This window comes from Lithobates pipiens, unplaced genomic scaffold (genome assembly GCF_037356315.1).
Source record: "Lithobates pipiens isolate NorthernLeopardFrog02 unplaced genomic scaffold, aLitPip1_a1.2 Scaffold_3, whole genome shotgun sequence".
In the NCBI taxonomy this organism is placed as follows: Eukaryota; Metazoa; Chordata; class Amphibia; order Anura; family Ranidae; genus Lithobates; species Lithobates pipiens.
This window is the reverse complement of record NW_027507790.1, coordinates 66,595,559-66,616,594: the sequence shown is the minus strand read 5'-3', so window position 1 is coordinate 66,616,594 and position 21,036 is coordinate 66,595,559. Positions and strand designations below refer to the sequence as shown.

The 21,036-nt window shown below is 47.3% G+C and overlaps 1 protein-coding gene and 1 long non-coding RNA gene across 26 annotated transcripts in view; one reads left to right on the top strand and one right to left on the bottom strand.

The window, feature by feature from the left end:
• Nucleotides 1-21,036, bottom strand: part of RIMBP2 (RIMS binding protein 2) — a 777,506-nt gene that overhangs the window by 305,121 nt on the left and 451,349 nt on the right. The window contains exon 1 of one of the 25 annotated variants that reach the window (XM_077461799.1): nt 17,326-17,465. The exons of the other annotated variants lie outside the window; for them this stretch is intronic. The gene's annotated coding sequence lies outside the window, so the exon portion shown is untranslated. Of the gene's footprint in view, nt 1-17,325; nt 17,466-21,036 lie in introns of those variants that run through there. 25 annotated transcript variants of the gene reach the window in all.
• LOC143940432 (uncharacterized) overlaps nt 1-21,036 on the top strand; it is a 197,746-nt gene that overhangs the window by 100,388 nt on the left and 76,322 nt on the right. The window lies entirely within an intron of this gene.

Genomic DNA, 21,036 nt, shown 5'->3' with positions numbered 1-21,036 from the left:
AGGGGGTGAATACATGCGCACATGCCAATTATACATTTTTTTTATTTCTGAAAAATAGTTTTATGTATATATTTTTCTAATGAAAGGAAATGGAAGCTTAGCAAACAAATGGTTAAAAGACAGCTGTATAGTTACAGTAAATGTGCCCTACACCCCTCCCTTGCCCCCCCCCATCTAATAGAAGCCCCCTTCTACTTAACTCAGCACAGCTAGCATGCACCTCCACCACTGGTCTCCAGTCCAGTCCGTGTACTGCCATACATAAAAGTACACTTAAGCTCACTGAGGAGCACTTGGGCCACCAGACTTTGGACTATATAGCAGGTTGCCAGCTGATCTGGGGTAAATAGAAGAGGATATCTATGGGATTAGGACAGTGGCGGAATTACCAGGGTCACACCAGTCACATTTGCAACTGGGCCCTTGGTTCCCGCCACTGTAGGGGTGCCTGCCGCCGCCTGGGAGATAGTACAATACACTGGTCATTCACGGGGAGTCCGCTCCTCCCATCCTCTCAAGCTGCTCTGCCCATCCGTCCGGACTCACAGGCACACTGCACAGACCCAGCCACTCGGCCCATTCTCTCTGCCCACTCCGTCCATCCTCTCTGCCCATAATCTCCGCCTGCTCTGCCTGCTCCACCCAACCTCTCCCACTGCATTCACGGGCACAGTCCTGGCCCGCTCCGCCCATCTTCTCTGGCTCCGCCTGCACTCACAGGCCCTGCCTATCCTCTCTGCTCGCCCAAGCAAGACCTAGCAAGGAGTGGGAACCAAGTGATCTGCAAGTGAGTGCCACCCATCTCTCAATATCAACACTGTCACTGATCCCCACACCACCACTACTGCACTGATTCCCCCCTCCCCCCACACACCATCACTACTGCACTGATTCCCCCTCCCTCCACACACCACCACTACTGCACTGATTCTCCCCACACACCACCACTACTGCCACTGATCCCCCCTCCCCCACACACCACCACTACTTTTACTGATTTCACCCTCCCCACACCATCACCACTACTGCCACCGATTCCCCCCTTCTCCACACCACCACTACTGATACCCCCCCACACTACCACTACTGCCACTGATCCCCCCTCCCCCCACACAATCACCACTACTGCCACTGATCCCCCCCCTCCCCCCACACCAGCACCACTACTGCACTCATTACCCCCTCCCCCACACACCACAACTACTGCACTGATTGCCCCCCCCCACACACCACCACTACTGCCACTGATCCCCCCTCCCCCACACACCACCACTACTTTTACTGATTTCACCCTCCCCACACCATCACCACTACTGCCACCGATTCCCCCCTTCTCCACACCACCATTACTGATACCCCCCACACTACCACTACTGCCACTGATCCCCCTCCCCCCACACCACCACTACTGCACTCATTACCCCGTCCCCCACACACCACAACTACTGCACTGATTGCCCACACACCACCCCTACTGCACTGATTTCCCCCCCATACACCACCACTACTGCCACTGATTCCCCCCTCCTCCACACCACCACTACTGTCACTGATTCCACCCTCCTTCCACACCATCACCACTACTGCCCCTGATTCCCTCCTCCCCCCACCCACCACCACTACTGCACTGATCCCCCCCCACACACCACCACTACTGCATTGATTCCCCCCCCACACACACCACCACTACTGCCACTGATTCACCCCTCCCCCCACACACCACCTCTACTGGCATTGATTTCCCCCTCCCCCACACCATCACCACTACTGCCACTGATTCCCCCCACACCACCACTACTGCCACTGATTTCTCCCTCCCCCACACCATCTCCACTACTGCCACTGATTCCCCCCTCCCCCACACCATCTCCACTACTGCCACTGATTCCACCCTCCCCCTCACCACCACTACTGCCACTGATTCCCCCCTTCTCCACACCACCATTATTGATACCCCCCACACCACCACTACTGCCCCTGATCCCCCCTCCCCCCACACCACCACCACTACTGCACTCATTACCCCCCCACACACACCACCACTACTGCACTGATTCCCCCCCCCACACACCACCACTACTGCCACTGATTCCCCCCTCCCCCCACACACCACCTCTACTGCCACTGATTTCCCCCTCCCCCCACACCATCACCACTACTGCACTGATTCCCCCCACACACCACCACTACTGCCACTGATTCCCCTCCCCCACACACTACCGCTACTGTCACCGATTTCTGCCTCCCCCACACCATCACCACTACTGCCACTGATTCCCCCCTTCTCCACACCACAATTACTGATACCCCCCACACCACCACTACTGCCACTGATCACCCCTCCCCCCACACTATCACCACTACTGCCACTGATTCCCCCTCCCCCACACCAACACTGCACTCATTACCCCCTCTCCCCACACACCACCACCACTGCACTGATTGCCCCCACACACCACCCCTACTGCACTCATTCCCCCCACACACCACCACTACTGCCACTGATTCCCCCCTCCTCCACACCACCACTACTGATAGCCCCCACACCACCACTACTGCCACTGATTCCGCCCTGCCCCCACACCATCACCACTACTGCCACCGATTCCCTCCTCCCCACACACACCACCACTACTGCACTGATTCCCCCCCACACACCACCACTATTGCACTGATTCCCCCCCCCCCCACACACCACCACTACTGCCACTGATTCCCCCCTCCCCCACACACCACCTATACTGCCACTGATTTCCCCCTCCCCCCACACCATCACCACTACTGCTACTGATTCCCCGCACACCATCACCACTACTGCCACTGATTCCCCCCACACCACTACTGCTCTGATTCCCCCCTCCCCCACACCACCGCCACTACTGTCACTGATTCCCCCTACCCCCATACCATCACCACTACTGCCACTGACTCCCCCCTCTGCCCACACCACCACCACTACTGCCACTGATTCCCCCCTCCTCCACACCACCACTACTGATACCCCTCACATCACCACTACTGCCACTGATTCCCCTCTTCCCCTCACCACCACTACTGCCTCCTTCTCCCACACCAACATTACTGACCCCCTTCTCCCACACCACTACAACCACTACTGCCACTGATCCGATCCTGCAACCACCATCCATGCCACTGATACCATTCCCCCTCCCCACCACCACAACCACCAACCTCACCACTCACTGCTGCCACTCATCTCATCCCCCACACCACCACTGATCCCATCCACCACCACCACCAATGACCCCATCCCCACCCAACCACCACTACTGCCACTGATTCCCTCCTCCCCCCACCCACCACCACTACTGCACTGATCCCCCCCCCCACACACACCACTACTACTGCATTGATTCCCCCCCCACACACACCACCACTACTGCCACTGATTCACCCCTCCCCCACACACCACCTCTACTGGCATTGATTTCCCCCTCCCCCACACCATCACCACTACTGCCACTGATTCCCCCCACACCACCACTACTGCCACTGATTCCCCCTCCCCCACACACCACCTCTACTGCCACTGATTTCCCCCTCCCCACACCATCTCCACTACTGCCACTGATTGCCCCCTCCCCCTCACCACCACTACTGCCACTGATTCCCCCCTTCTCCACATCACCATTATTGATACCCCCCACACCACCACTACTGCCCCTGATCCCCCCTCCCCCCACACCACCACCAATACTGCACTTATTACCCCCCCCACACACACCACCACTACTGCACTGATTCCCCCCCCCACACACCACCACTACTGCCACTGATTCCCCCCTCCCCCCACACACCACCTCTACTGCCACTGATTTCCCCCTCCCCCCACACCATCACCACTACTGCACTGATTCCCCCCACACACCACCACTACTGCCACTAATTCCCCCTCCCCCACACACCACCGCTACTGTCACTAATTTCTGCCTCCCCCACACCATCACCACTACTGCCACTGATTCCCCCCTTCTCCACACCACAATTACTGATACCCCCCCCCCACACCACCACTACTGCCACTGATCACCCCTCCCCCCACACCATCACCACTACTGCCACTGATTCCCCCTCCCCCACACCAACACTGCACTCATTACCCACCCCTCTCCCCACACACCACCACCACTGCACTGATTGCCCCCACACACCACCCCTACTGCCCTCATTCCCCCCACACACCACCACTACTGCCACTGATTCCCCCTCCTCCACACCACCACTACTGATACCCCCCACACCACCACTACTGCCACTGATTCCGCCCTACCCCCACACCATCACCACTACTGCCACCGATTCCCTCCTCCCCACACACACCACCACTACTGCACCGATTCCCCCCCACACACCACCACTACTGCCACTGATTCCCCCCTCCTCCACACACCACCTCTACTGCCACTGATTTCCCCCTCCCCCACACCATCACCACTACTGCCACTGATTCCCCCCACACCACTACTGCGCTGATTCCCCCCACACCACCGCCACTACTGTCACTGATTCCCCCTACCCCCATACCATCACCACTACTGCCACTGACTCCCCCCTCTGCCCACACCACCACCACTACTGCCACTGATTCCCCCCTCCTCCACACACCACCTCTACTGCCACTGATTCCCCCCCCCCCCCCACACCATCACCACTACTGCACTGATTCCCCCCACACACCACCACTACTGCCACTAATTCCCCCTCCCCCACACACCACCGCTACTGTCACAAATTTCTGCCTCCCCCACACCATCACCACTACTGCCACTGATTCCCCCCTTCTCCACACCACAATTACTGATACCCCCCCACACCACCACTACTGCCACTGATCACCCCTCCCCCACATCATCACCACTACTGCCACTGATTCCCCCTCCCCCACACCAACACTGCACTCATTACCCCCCCCCCTCTCCCCACACACCACCACCACTGCACTGATTGCCCCCACACACCACCCCTACTGCACTCATTCCCCCCACACACCACCACTACTGCCACTGATTCCCCCCTCCTCCACACCACCACTACTGATACCCCCCACACCACCACTACTGCCACTGATTCCGCCCTGCCCCCACACCATCACCACTACTGCCACCGATTCCCTCCTCCCCACACACACCACCACTACTGCACCAATTCCCCCCCACACACCACCACTACTGCCACTGATTCCCCCCTCCCCCACACACCACCTCTACTGCCACTGATTTCCCCCTCCCCCACACCATCACCACTACTGCCACTGATTCCCCCCACACCACTACTGCGCTGATTCCCCCCACACCACCGCCACTACTGTCACTGATTCCCCCTACCCCCATACCATCACCACTACTGCCACTGACTCCCCCCTCGGCCCACACCACTACTGCCACTGATTCCCCCCTCCTCCACACCACCACTACTGATACCCCTCATATCACCACTACTGCCACTGATTCCCCTCTTCCCCTCACCACCACTACTGCCACTGATTCCCTCCTTCTCCCACACCAACATTACTGACCCCCCTTCTCCCACACCACTACAACCACTGCTGCCACTGATCCTCTCCACCATGACCGCTACTGCCACTGATCCGATCCTGCAACCACCATCCATGCCACTGATACCATTCCCCCTCCCCACCACCACAACCACCAACCTCACCACTCACCGCTGCCACTCATCTCATCCCCCACACCACCACTGATCCCATCCCCCACCACCACCACTGATCCCATCCCCACCCAACCACCACTGCTGCCACTGATAACCCCCAACGCCACCACCACTACTGCCACTGATCCCCCACACCAGCACCACTACTGCCACTGATACCCTGATACCCCCCACACCACCACTACTCCCACTGATTCCCCCCTCACCACCACTGATACTCCCCACACCATCAAAACCACTGCTGCCACTGATCCACCCCAGCATGACCACTACTGGCACTGATCCCATCCCACAACCACCATCCTTGCCCCTGATACCTTTTTCCTCCCCACCACTCCTCCCATCCCACCCCCCAACCACAACCCTCTCTGCGGATCCCATCCTCCCACCCCCACAGCTGCTCATTTCATCCAATGCCCCCCCACTGCTGCCACTCATCCCATCCAATCACCCCTTCCACTACTACTCATCCCACCCCACCTCCTCCAACAAACACCCTTGCCACTGATCCCATTCCCTCCACCACCTCTGCTACGGATCCCATTCAATCCCCCCTACCACTGATCCTACGCCCTCAACCACAACCCTTGCCACTGATTCCATCCCCCCTCACCGCTGCCACTCATCCCATCCCCCCACCACCACCGCTGCCACTCATCCCATCCCCCCACCACCACCGCTGCCACTGATCCCATCTCCCCCACCGCTGCCACTAATCCCATCCCCCCACCACCACTGATCCCATCCCCACCCAGCCACCACTGCTGCCACCGATCCCATCCCCCCACCACTGCCACTCATCTCATCTCATCTCTCCCTCACCGCTGCCACTCATCCGATCCCCCACCAACGATGCCACTTCCCAATCACCACTGATCCCATCTCCCACCAACACCGCTGCCACTCATCCCAGGGGCGTAACTACAGGGATCACAATAGTGCACTTGTTGCCCCTGGATGGGGGGCATTTAGAGGAACAACCGCCCTCCATTGTTCTCCTGCAGTCACTAAAAGTCTGCTTCTCCTCCTCTCCCTCTGATAAGCATTCAGTGGGATCAGTGGGAAGGGCCCTGGCCGGAGGTCAGGGGGGGCCCTCCATGGTTTCTTGCACCAGGGCCCTGAAGTTTCTAGTTATGCCACTGGATTAGGACCATTAAAATATGATTTGGTCTCTGGTTTCTGCACTCTGCTTGCCCTGACCTTTTGTCTGACTCTTCAACTATAACTTTTTACTGTCTGCCATGACCTGACCATGCATATAATCTTTACTTTACATGATCCATGTCATCTGTCACTGGCTAAGGAAACCCAGGGGCTGCACTCTATTAGTTGGCCTTATCTCCCCAGTTGGAATGGGTCTAATTAAGATCAGACACTTCAAGAGTCTGCACCTTGGAGATGGCAATAGCCTTCCATCAGCTGTAAGTGATACAGAGGATCCACTCTATACATGACACTGTTTATTCTTTTTTCCCACAGCTGAAACTACTAACAAGGAGATGATTGTAGCATGTATTATGAATGTTTCTTAAAGTGCAACTTTACCCATAACAACCTTTCTTTGTGGTCACCATGATTGGTGTATCATGAGCATCATGTGACTGGGAATGCTGCAGCCCGGTTCCCGATTCACGTTTCAGAACCCCAGTCTCAAATCAACAGCATGCCAGCTCCAGAAAGGAGCATTAGCATGACAGCATGTTGTTTCTGTAAAAAAGCTTTTAATTAATGTCCTTCTGCATAACGTCAATACACATATTGTGGTTGCAAAACAGATCATTAAAAATTGCAACATGAAAATCCACAGCAACTTGACGATAGCTACATCATCTCAGTGTGATAGTCAGTGGGTAACGCTCTGAGCCTGGCACAACTGCTAAGTTTTTTTTTTTTGTTTTGTTTTTTCAGAGTAGATCCGCATCTGACAGGAATGAAGGTTGAAAAAAATTTGTGACAATTCCACATAGCATATAAAAAAATTTATTATGTGGTCTCAGGGACTGAAACAAGGGGACTTCTGATAGACACTACACATTGAGAATGCTATGGATATAACTTGATCACTGCTTGCAAGGCTTTATGATGAACAGGTATTGAGTTGACAGCATTTCTTTAGTAACATGCAGAGAAAATTCTGTGTTCTACTGAATTTGTTATTCAGGTGAAACGCATCATTCCACAAGCAGCATGACTTGCCAAGTGAAGACTGGTTGTTGGCCAGTCTAGCTCATTAAATCACTGCTCTCTCTAGTGCTGCTGAGTGGACATCTGCCCAATTCCATTTGTAGTCCTCCTATCAATTTGCTACATGCAGAGCTGCAAATTGCTCTGTAAGAGCTGTATGTTCCCTGACCTCTTACCATCACAGGGAAGACTATAGTAATGTGATGAAAACATTTAGCATGCCTATAACAAACATTACATGCCTGTCTATAGAGACACTGTTCCTACAATGAAAACAAACGTATTCCTTTGCAAGCAAAATCACTTAAATTCTGGTCATTCTTTGTAAGCCTGTTTTATTTATAACAATGGTTTCCATTTGTTTCTTTTCTTTATGCGATGCATAAAAATTTTAAATTTAAATTATACAAAGAAGAAGAAGTTTGAAATATTTCACCATAAATTTGTCAAGTATATTCTTTACTTGCCAATATAATTTTTTTACTGTAGATTACAAATGTTGTAGGAGGATGCAAAAATCAGTTTGGCAGATAGTAGTCCCTCTTTTTTCTATGCTGGTACAGCTATTTACAAATTTATTACAACTCATATTACATTCTAACTTTGTTATTTGTCATAACATTACTGCAGGCACAGCTGTGTCTAAGGAATGCAGTTGTCTCACTAAGTTTTCAGAGTAAGTGGAACAAATTTCCTAGAAATGTCGATGTGAAACGTCTACCTGACGTTAGGACTGGCTGAGCAATTTAAAGCTGGAAGGGAGTGTTAGGGCACAGTAACATACTCCCTACTGTCCATGGGGCTGGATGGAGAGGAGAAAAAAAAGGAGAGGAGGGTGAAAAAGAGAGACGAGGAAAGGGCAAAAGAGAGGAGGGTAGAGGGGCTAAGAGAGGAGAAGAAAGAGGGGAAGAGGGAGGATAAGAAAGAGGGGAGAGAGAAGGGAAGAGAAAGGGGAGGGGAGAAGAGAGTGAGAGAGAGAGAGAGAGAAAGAGGGAAAGGTAGAGGAGAAGAGAGTGGAGAGAGGGGAAGAGAGAGAGGAGAGGAGAAGAGAGAGGGGGAGAGAGAGGTGAAGAGAGGAATAGAGAGAGAAGACGGAGAAGTGATAGAAGAGAGGGGGAGACGGGAAGAAAGAGGAGAAGAGAAAAGAGAGAGAATAGAGGAGAAGAGAGAATATATCTGGTTAAACAATCGTCTGAGAGGTATTTTACTTCCCCACCAAGAATGACTACAGATAGACTGAAGGCATGGTTGCATCTCCCTCTCACCTTGATTGGGAGGATTAATTTATTTAAGATGAAGCTTTTGCCTGCTTTTCTCTATGTTCTCAGACATGCTCCAATCTGGATTCCTAAAAAAATATTTCGCACGATAAATTCTCTTCTGGTGTCCTTTCTCTGGGGCACTGGTCAGCCAAGGTTTAAGCTCACGGTATTGCAGAGGCCTTGGGGGGAGGTTGGTTTAGCTTGCCCGGATTTGCACTCCTACTATGTCGTGGCTCTTCTGTCCCATGCTCATATTTGGCTGGTTTCGGATGAGTCCAATGCGGCGGTGGTCCTGGAAGCGGCGTGGTTGGGGTCGTATGAGGCACTAAGACACTTGGTGTATCGCGGTCTACGAGCCCCGTTCCCTCTTACTGCTGCAATGAGGGCGGTTATAAGGGCATGGAATGTTGCCAATCTGATGCGCCCCGTACCCTCGGGTCACATCTCCCCGCATAGTCCTCTTTGGTTCAACCCGAATTTACCGGAATTTGGCTCTATTCCCGACCCTAGTGTATGGGCAAGCAGGGGTATCAAATATATTGATCAACTCTGTGTTGAGGGCAAAATACAGACCTTCGATAGGCTGAAACAACAGTATACCCTGCCCAACTCACACTTATTCAGATACTTACAATTTAATCATGCCTTTCAAATGCAGTTTGGAAACGCCCCCGTCGCATTCTACACCTCAAGGTTGGAATCTCTGCTCAGAGATGATGATCTGTCCAAACCGTTGTCTGCTATCTACAAGGTGTTACTCCCAAGTGTCCATACCGGTTTGGAACTCCAGAGGGCAAGGTGGGAAGCTGATTTTCCCTCCTTGGACACGGAGGACTGGGAAGATGTATGGGAGTATCCTTTCTTACAGTTTGTGTCAGCCAGAGATAGATTGGTGCAATTTAAAATAGTACATAGGGTATATTACACTCCGCAACGTCTTCACAGAATCTATCCATCTGTCCCTGCCTTTTGTTGGAGATGTAACTCACTTTCGGCGGATTTTATACACATGTTCTGGAGCTGTCCTCAGATAGCTAGTTTTTGGGTGGAGGTGACTAATTTTATTCTGGCTGTTACCACCGTTAACATACCTTTATCGGTCGAGATATGCCTCTTAGGACTGGTCGAGCCGCTGGCTCCACGCCGAGCGCTCAGAACACTCCTGGGCTTATTGCTATACTATGCCCGTAAGTCGATTGTTCTTAAATGGAAGGCCCCGGTAGCCCCCTCTATTAATTTTTGGAAGAGTTTAGTGAATACGGCTCTCTCTCTATACAAGGCCACCTACCTTTCGCGCGGCTGCGGCATTAAATTTCATAAAATATGGGACATATGGACGGAGTCGCGTGACACCAACGCTGACTTGAATCCAGACTGACGGAGTTTCATTAGTGATTAGTGGAAGAGTTCTAAGGTCTTGATATTCATGTAACCCTGGGTCATTATTTACGGGGGCAATAGGGGATTAGTAGGTGAAGGGTAATGCTTGTATGTTTCATCCTGGGTCTGAGTGTAGACTGCAGTGGAGCATGGGCGAATTAGGTAACTGTCCTGAGAGATGTGAAGTGGTGCTAGAGCGTACAGGGGGAGGGGGGGTTTCTCTCTTTCTTTTTGGATGCACACGCCGGTGGCGGTATATCGGTGGGGGGAGGGGAGGGTTATTGGTTGTTCCCTGATTGTTGACTCAGGGGGTGTTGTAATAATCAGCCTGGGTATGCCCAATAGGCTGTAGGTTGTTTTATTGTTTACTTGCAAATTAATAAAAATAATAAAAAAAAAAAAAAAAGAATGACTACAGATGTCTTTATACTTACTCTGCATTGCCTTGAAATAGTTACCATATATTAGGATAGACAGAGTAACTGAGAACTGATTTCACAACAGTTTATTCAAATGTACACAGAAAGGATCCCAACTTAGAAACAAGCTAACAGGGAAAGACTCTGCTACAGATTTCCATACATGTTCTTTATGTGCAATATACTGTATGCTACACGTATATATGAGTGTTCAACCGTGGAAAACTGCATCCACAATGTGCACAGTACAATAAACTATGGCAACTAATCAGAAATAATATTTTACTCACCAAATTTCAGTAGCCCTGAATCTGATTGCCTGCTATGGTTTACTGTAATATGGACATTATCATTGTCCAATGCACAGTATTCTATGCTAGTCTGCATTTGTTTAGTCTTAAAAACGTAAGACTCAAATGGTAGATGGTTTAAAGAGAAATCCCCCTTCAATGGGACTTTAAAGGCAACACATACTCAGGTAGTACAAAAAAGTCAATTTTAATCAGAGTATAAAAATGTTCGATCTGCAGAGCGGGGAGACGCCAGGTTTGGGACCCATATATATATACATTTCTATGGGATGATATACACATATCACATTTGGATATCTTAGTAACGAGTAATTAGGAGCCTAACTGAAAGCTTTGGTTGGCTACCTTCATTTGATATTGAACATTGGTTGACACCAACCTTAGAACCCATTGTTTTGTGACTTCATTGCTTCCACTCTTTGGCGCCCATCTACGTACCCTATTGCGCAGTTGCTTCACTTTTTCTTTTTGGAATCATTTGCATGTAAAAAACAAATTGCGACTATACTCAATCCTATCCTATACCCCTGACAAAGGTGTTTAACCAGAAACGCGTCGGGTACCGGGATTACTATACACCGTAGAGTATTATTATATTGTCATATTGTTCATGTAAATTGTATTTTTCTTGTTTATTTCTGTATGTATGTATCTTTTGTATAATATTTGATGTCTTTTATCATCGATTATTTGTATGATCAAACTTTTTTTACTCTGTTTAAAATTGACTTTTTTTGTACTTTCCGAGAATGTGTTGCATTTAAAGTCCCATTGAAGGGGGATTTCACTTTAAATTGTATACTAGGGATGTGACAACCACATTACTCTAATCTGATATGGTGAAATCCTTTCTCTTACCCAATTGTAGATAGTGCTTCCTCTACAATGCAGCCTTTGTTGTATTGTACCACAGAACAGCCACAGCAGTATTCCAGCACTGTGGCATTAATACGTTTGTGTTATTATGATCTAATTAAATAAAAGAGGGATTTTAATTGGCCTAAAAATGTATTTAACCACTTCAGCCCCAGAAGGATTTGCCCCCTTCCTGACCCGGGCATTTTTTGTGATACGGCACTGGGTCGGTTTAACTGATAATTGCGCAGTCGTACAATGTTGTACCAAAAGAAAATGTATGTCCTTTTTTTCCCCACAAATAGAGCTTTCTTTTGGTGGTATTTGATCACCTCTGCATTTTTTATTTTTTGCGCTTTAAACAAAAAAAGTGTCAATTTTGAAAAAAACAAATATTTTTTAATTTTTGGCGAAAATAAATACCCCGAAATAAAAAAAAACAAAAAAAAAAACAAATTTCTTCATCAATTTAGGCCTATATGTATTCTTCTACATATTTTTGGTAAAAAAAAAAAAAAAAAAATCTCAATAAGCGTATATTGATTGGTTTGCCAAAAAGTTGTAGTGTCTACAAAATAGGGGATAGATTTATGGCATTTTTTTTTTTTTTACTAGTAATGGCGGTGATCTGCAATTTTTATTGGGACTGAGACATTGTGGCAGACAACTTGGACACTTTTTACACTTTTTTGGGGCCACTGACATTTATACAGCGACCAGTGCTATAAATAGCCATTGATTACTGTATAAATGTTACTGGCAGGGAAGGGGTTAACACTAGAGGGCGATCAAGGGGTTAAATGTGTTCCTTATGTGTGTTCTAACTGTGGGGGGAATGTGGCTGACTAGAGGAGGAGAGAGATTGCTGTTCCTACTTAGTAGGAACACACAATCTCTCTCCTCTCCCCTGACAGAACCGGGATTTGTGCGTTTACACACTCAGATCCAGATTCTCGCTCTGTCATGAGCGATCGTGGATGCCTGGTGGTCATCGCGCCCTCTGGGTACGCGCATTGGCTCTGGGGATGCGCTGTAGGCGCACACAGGAGCCACCGGTGGCGCGTGCACCTGCTACAGTGACTTAAAGAGCCAACGTACAGCTACGACGGCTCATGCAGCAGTGCCAAACTGCCGCAGTATATTTGCAGTGGCTGGTTGGGAAGGGGTTAAAGTGTTACTAAACCCAGGACCCTGCATTCACTATATCTGATCTCTCACATACACAGAACATGGACACACAATTTCCCAAGTAGCATCAGTGTAGTCAGCCTAGCATGCAAGCTCCTCGAGTTTGCCATTTAAGTGCCTATATGATTGATTTGATAGGCAACCAAACAGCAAAATAAAAGAGTACAGATAAAAGGTTAATGACACTACTGCTAATTATGAGTTAGTGGCCTAATATAGTCGGCCTGCAACAGGAAGTACTGTTACTTGTAGGATCCCCAAAGAAGAAATGTTCCAACATATCAAAGTGGTGGATTCATATCACATCTCAATATAAAACTTGCAGAGGTACCATCTTATCATCTTAACATGTATAGGAACCAACCATCCCATACATGGTAGGAAAAATGTGGCACTTTAAATGTACTTTAGATGAGGATTCTATTGTAATACATTGCATACTGCTTTATTTGAAATAAAAGCATATATTTTATTATTAATTTATTATTAAAAGACACATCAGTGTCATTAAATATTACATTAGATCCAAATCCTATTGATTTTATGCAGTGCTTAAAATTGACATGTTTCCTAAACACAAATTGCTTTTTTAGGATACGCACTGAATGCGCCTAACCCAACACAATTGCTTTTAGGGTATTTAAAATATGTACAAGAATGTGCACATTGCGCTTGAATTACACCTTGTTCTATATCAATAATAATATATATATATATACACACACACACACACACACACACACACACACACACACACACACACACACATACATAATATATATAGATATATATATATCTATATATATCTACATATATTAAGCTTTACTACGCAACACAAATGAACAATTCCTCAAAAGTCACACATTTGATTATCTAAAAAAAAGGAGGCAACATTATTCGATTATAATATTTTTACCAACATAAATATCCAAAATAAAAATCCAGCTGAAATGGTGAACAAGCTTCATGCATGGTAAATTTCAATGCTGCACAAAGCATATAATATATAAATAACTAATATGCAAATTTAGCAATGGAGAATTATTGCTAGCTAAATCCCTGAAGTGAGCTGTGAGGATGTAGAACAGATATAGAGGTCATTATCAAAGAGAACAGTTATATTGGGGGCGGTTCAATAAGAATCCAGAAAGTGAAAGAAGAGAACGCTGTATATCAATTAAAAACACAGCATGCATAGGGCAGTGGCCCACCATATTCTGATATAAATCACCCATCCGCCTTTCCCCGGAGCTCCATGTGGCACCCCTTTTACCTCACAATTTATAAGCTTCATCCTTTCGAGCAGGCCAAGCAAGATAGAATGGATGACTTGCAGTGTGCTGCCAGCCGGGATTCTTTCTAAGCAGAAGCATGTAAAGCTGGAACTGGAAGTACACAGTAGGAGGATGAGTTTTGCAACCTAATGTAATGTGACAATACTGTCTGGGTAACAAAATTCGGAGTTGCCTGGAGTAAGGCATCTGTTAGGATCTCTCTCAAATATTCAGCCCAAACATATCTGGGTCATTTTTTTTTTATTTCAACGGCACCTTAGAATCACCTTAACAAAGAACATTTCAAGGTTCCACCAATTAACCTTCACTTATAATAAAAATGTCAAAGAATTCTATATACAATTCCAAAGGGATTAAAAGCCTCCCTTTGCGGTGAACGGTTTGTTTAAATATCCTGGACTATTGTAATATACTTCTAAACCATTTCCCCACTGATTTCCATATTTCAACAAATAAGTTGACAGCTTTTGTTTTTCCAGAGCATCCTAAGTGGTAACTTACTAATCATCTACCAGGCAGTGAACTCACCTTACCAGCAAACTTGGCTTTGCCTTAAACAGGTGGAATTTCTTTCCTTACTATAGCTGTATCGACAAAAGTTTGGCATAACAAGGAGCATGGAAATGATTGGGGAAGAAGCAACTATACTTTGCATGAAAGCTAAACGCACTTTAAAGTAGAGCTACATTGCATCTGAGCACCACAAACCAAAATCGCAATTTGATTCATTTTTAATATTCAAAGCAACCCCCCCCCCCCCATTCATCCATGTATCCATGCAGTATTTTGCTGAGAAGTCACTTTGAAAAACATCCTCTAGCATTTCTGGCAGTGGTCATCTTGAGTCAGGGCAGCAGATTCATGTAGAATTTTTTTTTCTGTAATCCATCTGCCCTTGGCTCAGGCATGCAGACAGGAAAGTGTGCTTCGTTGAGAAAAACCCTCCTTCCCTGGCCTTGGCACATTGATCTCCCTGTCGACACAGTGAAAGAGAAGTGTGTAAGCCAGTGATTCTCAACCAGGGATCTGTGAAACCCTAGGGTTCCTCCAGAGGTTGCTAGGGGTTCCTTCAGCATTGGGCAATTTCTGTCTCTCGGATAAGTTCCCATCATTGATCTTTTTAGCTATCTGTAAGGAGGTAATTCTTCCCAATGACCACAAGTGTAAGGACCATTCTTCCCACTGACCATCACACTAATATATCATGAGTTGTAGATTTCTAATTTTTAGCAGGGGTTCCCCGAGACCAGAGAACTATTTCAAGGGTTCCTCTGTGTTGAAAAGGTTGAGAAAGGCCGGGGTAAGTACTTCTCTTATAGCAGAGCAGGGGATCTTTCCCATCTTTCCCATTATGGCAGAGCAGGGGATCTTTTCCATCTCCCCGTCGGCTACACAGAGTGATAATGCTAGGTGATTACGGTGTGCCCAGGCACAACCAGCACTCCCTGTGCACACACCTATGCCTACTTCCCAAATGCTAGCTGTCTAGCAATTATGCCAAACCTTTATCCTCAATACTCTACAGGTTTCTGGTAGAGATGTGTACTGATCATTAAAGTTAGAGGAATGTCTGAAGTCCTTATCCACATAAGTGACTCAAAGAATTAAAGCAAATCAGTCACCATAAAATCCACTAACAATGCCTTATTTCTAGGACCTAAATCTGGAAGATATTAAGATTTATACACAACGAGGGTGTGAGACCCACCACACCATAATCAAGTGGTCTAAAACATAACCTTTATTATATAATCATGTGTGTAAAAAGATGTTTTTTCACTTAAAGGGGACACACATTTACACACATTTTTTATATATATTATTTTAAAAGGGGCTACGTTTTAGACCTTTTGGCCATGGTGCGGTGGGCCACACACCCTCGTTGTGTATAAATAAATCAGTCACCATGACAAGCAGAAAACTAGCATTTTCAGATGGAGAGGTCATCCATATTGCCTTACGACAGGTTTGCTTTAAATTGAACTTCCCTATTACATGATTGAGTTTGTGAAGCAAATACGGGATACCGGATCTGTTAAACCTATATTACACACATGCTCAGATTTCCTAGGAACAATCTCCGTAGAAATTTCCTAACAGATGGGTATATTTTTTTTCTATAACACATTTCATAGACAGTGTTTCCACAAAGTATGTAATAAAGTCACTCAGCCCAGACTCTCATGTGAGAAGGCGTTTTAGATCAATTTTGCATTTAAATGAAATTGTCAATGTGTTGTGCACTTGGGTGCAATTTCTGCAAAAACACATTGATGCTTCATAAATGGAACTGTATGCTGCAAATGTTAAATGCTAGCAAAGCATTTCAGCACCAATTTCATGAGAACAGCTCCCTCATTACTACTCTCACACATGAATAGCTAGATGCATTTGTAACACATTGGAATGATTTCCTACTAGGCATTTATGTACAGTAACTAACTGTATCCTGATATTACCTGGATGCAAAGGACATTATTTTCTTATGTGTCTGCTGCATATTTATTTGTATTTAATAAGGCAGCGCACAGACCAAATGATGAGCAAACTAAACAACGGCAACCAGATTTTACCTTAATTTACTTAGAACAGTTGTAAAAAAAAAAAATATGACTGTTCGTTGGCTATGGGTTATTTCATTGTTCTGTATTTGATGAGTCAGTTTATCTCGGCTCAATGCATATATTCATAGAAACATACCATGCACATTTTCTCTTATAAAAAGCAGTCCACACCTTACCAATCATCCATTGCCGCCTTCTAAATGCCTCTCCTGTCCATGTCTCAGTGTAGCGATCCTGCACAACGGTAGTCCCACAATTGTGCTTCATAGATACAATTTTTGAGCATCACCGTTAAACGAAAAAGATCCTCACACATGCTGCATTTTCTACTATGTAGAATATTTTACTTGTTGGCATGAAACTAGGTCAGCCGATGCTCTGAGAGAATTTTTTTTTTTTTTCCAGGCTGGGAAAAACCGTGTAAAATGCCCAGAGAGACAATATCTGCTCAAATCCTTGTGACAGCAAGGTTTTATTTAGAAACATTTGAATTTTAAATAAGCCCTGTCTACTATTAGATCCTAACACTGCTATTTCTGTAGAAACAAAAACACCTCCTTACAGGAGATAACGGAGACTTCCTAGGTGTTTGGAAATAGAAATGCAAAAAGAAGCATGTCATATTATAGCCAAAATCAATTCTGGCATAAGGTCTTGTACTGTAAAGGAATAGGCATGCAATGCCCCTCATTCATGCTTATCTCTACTCTGCTGTTTACTTGGCTGGCGGCTTAAAAGTTTAAAGTAAAGGTCCTCCTGGAAAAGTCTGCAGTTCACTGATTATAAGGATGCTTCATGTGAATCAAGAAGTACTTTCCGGGAATGCCTTCAAATTCACATATGTGGTTGCCAGCAGCACTTTCTTAATTTTCCACTCAGGTTTTCGATACAATGACTAATTATTCTACTATTCCCAAAACGATTCCTTAAAGAGGGATTCCACCTACAAAAAAAAAATATTAAAAGCCAGCAGCTATAAATGCTACAGCTGCTGACTTTTAATAAATGGACACTCACCTGTCCCGGGGTCCAGCGATGTCAGCAGCTGAGACCGATCGATCGCTCGGGTCTCGGTTGCTGCCGCCGCCATTCTAGGTGAGGGAATCAGGAAGTGAAGCTTTGCGGCTTCACTTCTCGGTTCCCTACTGCGCATGCGAGAGTCGCGCAGCACACTAGGAATGGTCCGCGCTGTCTCTGGGACCCGTGTGTGTCCCAGCAGACAGAGCAGCGGGATAGGAAACGGCATAGACTCCCGTGGGAGTCTATGCCCGGAAGTGGGTGCAAATACCTGTCTTAGACAGGTATCTGCACCCCCCTTCACCCTGAAAGGTGCCAAATGTGACACCCGAGGGGGGGAGAGGGTTTCCGATGAGCAGAAGTTCCACTTTAGGGTGGAACCCCGCTTTAACCCTTTGAGGACCATAAGATTACTGTCATCAACATAAAAATAATTATATTTTTTTCCCTTTAAGTATGTATTTGAACAATAAATAAAACCCTTTCCACACTTGTGTCATTTTTGGGGGAGGAATTAGGACAACCATTTGTTGATAAGAACTAATATTTTGACTCAAACCAAAAAAAAAAAAAGTATTTTAAGTTCTTAATCAGATGATACAAGCAATTAAAAACATGGGACAAATACGTCCCTTGGTCATCAAAGGGTTAACTATAATATATATCTGCACAAACATCTCATTCTAAAGCCTCATGCACACGAGACGCAGTTAAACGCGCGTTCAGATGCAGTTGGACAGTTTTTTCAACTGCACCTGAACTCATTCAATGTTATCCTATGTGTCCATGCACACAGTCTCGTTTTTTTCCGTTTATATGCAGTTGCGTTTAATCTCGTTTTTCCAGAAGCAAAAAAATGCGTTCAGAAACAAAAATTTCTGCGTTTCAGACGCAAAACGCGGCAAAACGCGGTAAAACGCGGCAAAACGCCGCTACCGCGTTTAGCCGCGTTTGCGTTTATATGCGTTTTTAAAGGTGACCTTTTTTTTTACATTAAAAATCTCAAAAATGATTGCAAATGATGAAAAACCATTAGAAAAATATTTTAAACAATTGCAATTGCAAGTGGACAATCCACAACTTGTGGCAAGTGACGTGGCAAGTGGACAATCCACAACTTGTGGCAAGTGACATGGCAGGTGGCAAGTGATGTGGCAAGTGGACAATCCACAACTTGTGGCAAGTGACGTGGCAGGTGAAGTGGCAAGTGACGTGGAAAGTGGACAATAGACAACTTGTGGCAGGTGACGTGGCAAGTGACCTGGCAGGTGACGCGGCAAGTGACTTGGCAGGTGACGTGGCAAGTGGAAAATCAACAACTTGTGGCAGGTGACTGGCATGTGACGTGGCAAGTGGACAATAGACAACTTGTGGCAGGTGACGTGGCAAGTGACCTGGCAGGTGACGTGGCAAGTGACTTGGCAGGTGACGTGGCAAGTGGAAAATCAACAACTTGTGGCAGGTGACTGGCATGTGACGTGGCAAGTGGACAATCCATAACTTGTGGCAGGTGACGTGGCAAGTGACGTGGCAAGTGGACAATCCACTTGTGGCAGGGGACGTGGCAAGTGACGTGGCAAGTGGACAATCCACTTGTGGAAGGTGATGTGGCAAGTGACGTGGGGAGTGGACAATCCACAACTTGTGTCAGGTGACGTGGCAAGTGGACAATCCACAACTTGTGGCAGGTGATGGGGCAAGTGATGTGGCAAGTGGACAATCCACTTGTGGCAGGGGATGTGGCAAGTGACGTGGCGAGTGGACAATCCACAACTTGTGTCAGGTGACGTGGCAAGTGGACAATCCACAACTTGTGGCAGGTGATGTGGCAAGTGATGTGGCAAGTGGACAATCCACTTGTGGCAGGTGACGTGGCAGGGGACGTGGCAAGGGACGTGGCAAGTGGACAATCCACAACTTGTGGCAGGTGATGTGGCTGGTGACGTGGCAAGTGGACAATCCACATCTTGTGGCAGGTGACGTGGCAGGTGACGTGGAAAGTGGTGTGACAAGTGGACAATCCACAACTTGTGGCAGGTGATGTGGCTGGTGACGTGGTAAGTGGACAATCCACAACTTGTGGCAGATGGCATGGCAGGTGACGTGGAAAGTGGACAATCCACATCTTGTGGCAAGTGACGTGGCAGGTGATGTGGCAAGTGACGTGGCAAGTGGACAATCCACAACTTGTGGCAGGTGATGTGGCAAGTGATGTGGCAGGTGATGTGACAAGTGGACAATCCACATCTTGTGGCAAGTGACGTGGCAGCTGACGTGGCAAGTGACGTGGCAGGTGACGTGGCAAGTGACATGGCAAGTGGAAAATCAACAACTTGTGGCAGGTGACTGGCATGTGACGTGGCAAGTGGACAATAGACAACTTGTGGCAGGTGACGTGGCAAGTGACCTGGCAGGTGACGTGGCAAGTGACTTGGCAGGTGACGTGGCAAGTGGAAAATCAACAACTTGTGGCAGGTGACTGGCATGTGACGTGGCAAGTGGACAATCCATAACTTGTGGCAGGTGACGTGGCAAGTGACGTGGCAAGTGGACAATCCACTTGTGGCAGGGGACGTGGCAAGTGACGTGGCAAGTGGACAATCCACTTGTGGAAGGTGATGTGGCAAGTGACGTGGCGAGTGGACAATCCACAACTTGTGTCAGGTGACGTGGCAAGTGGACAATCCACAACTTGTGGCAGGTGATGGGGCAAGTGATGTGGCAAGTGGACAATCCACTTGTGGCAGGGGATGTGGCAAGTGACGTGGCGAGTGGACAATCCACAACTTGTGTCAGGTGACGTGGCAAGTGGACAATCCACAACTTGTGGCAGGTGATGTGGCAAGTTATGTGGCAAGTGGACAATCCAC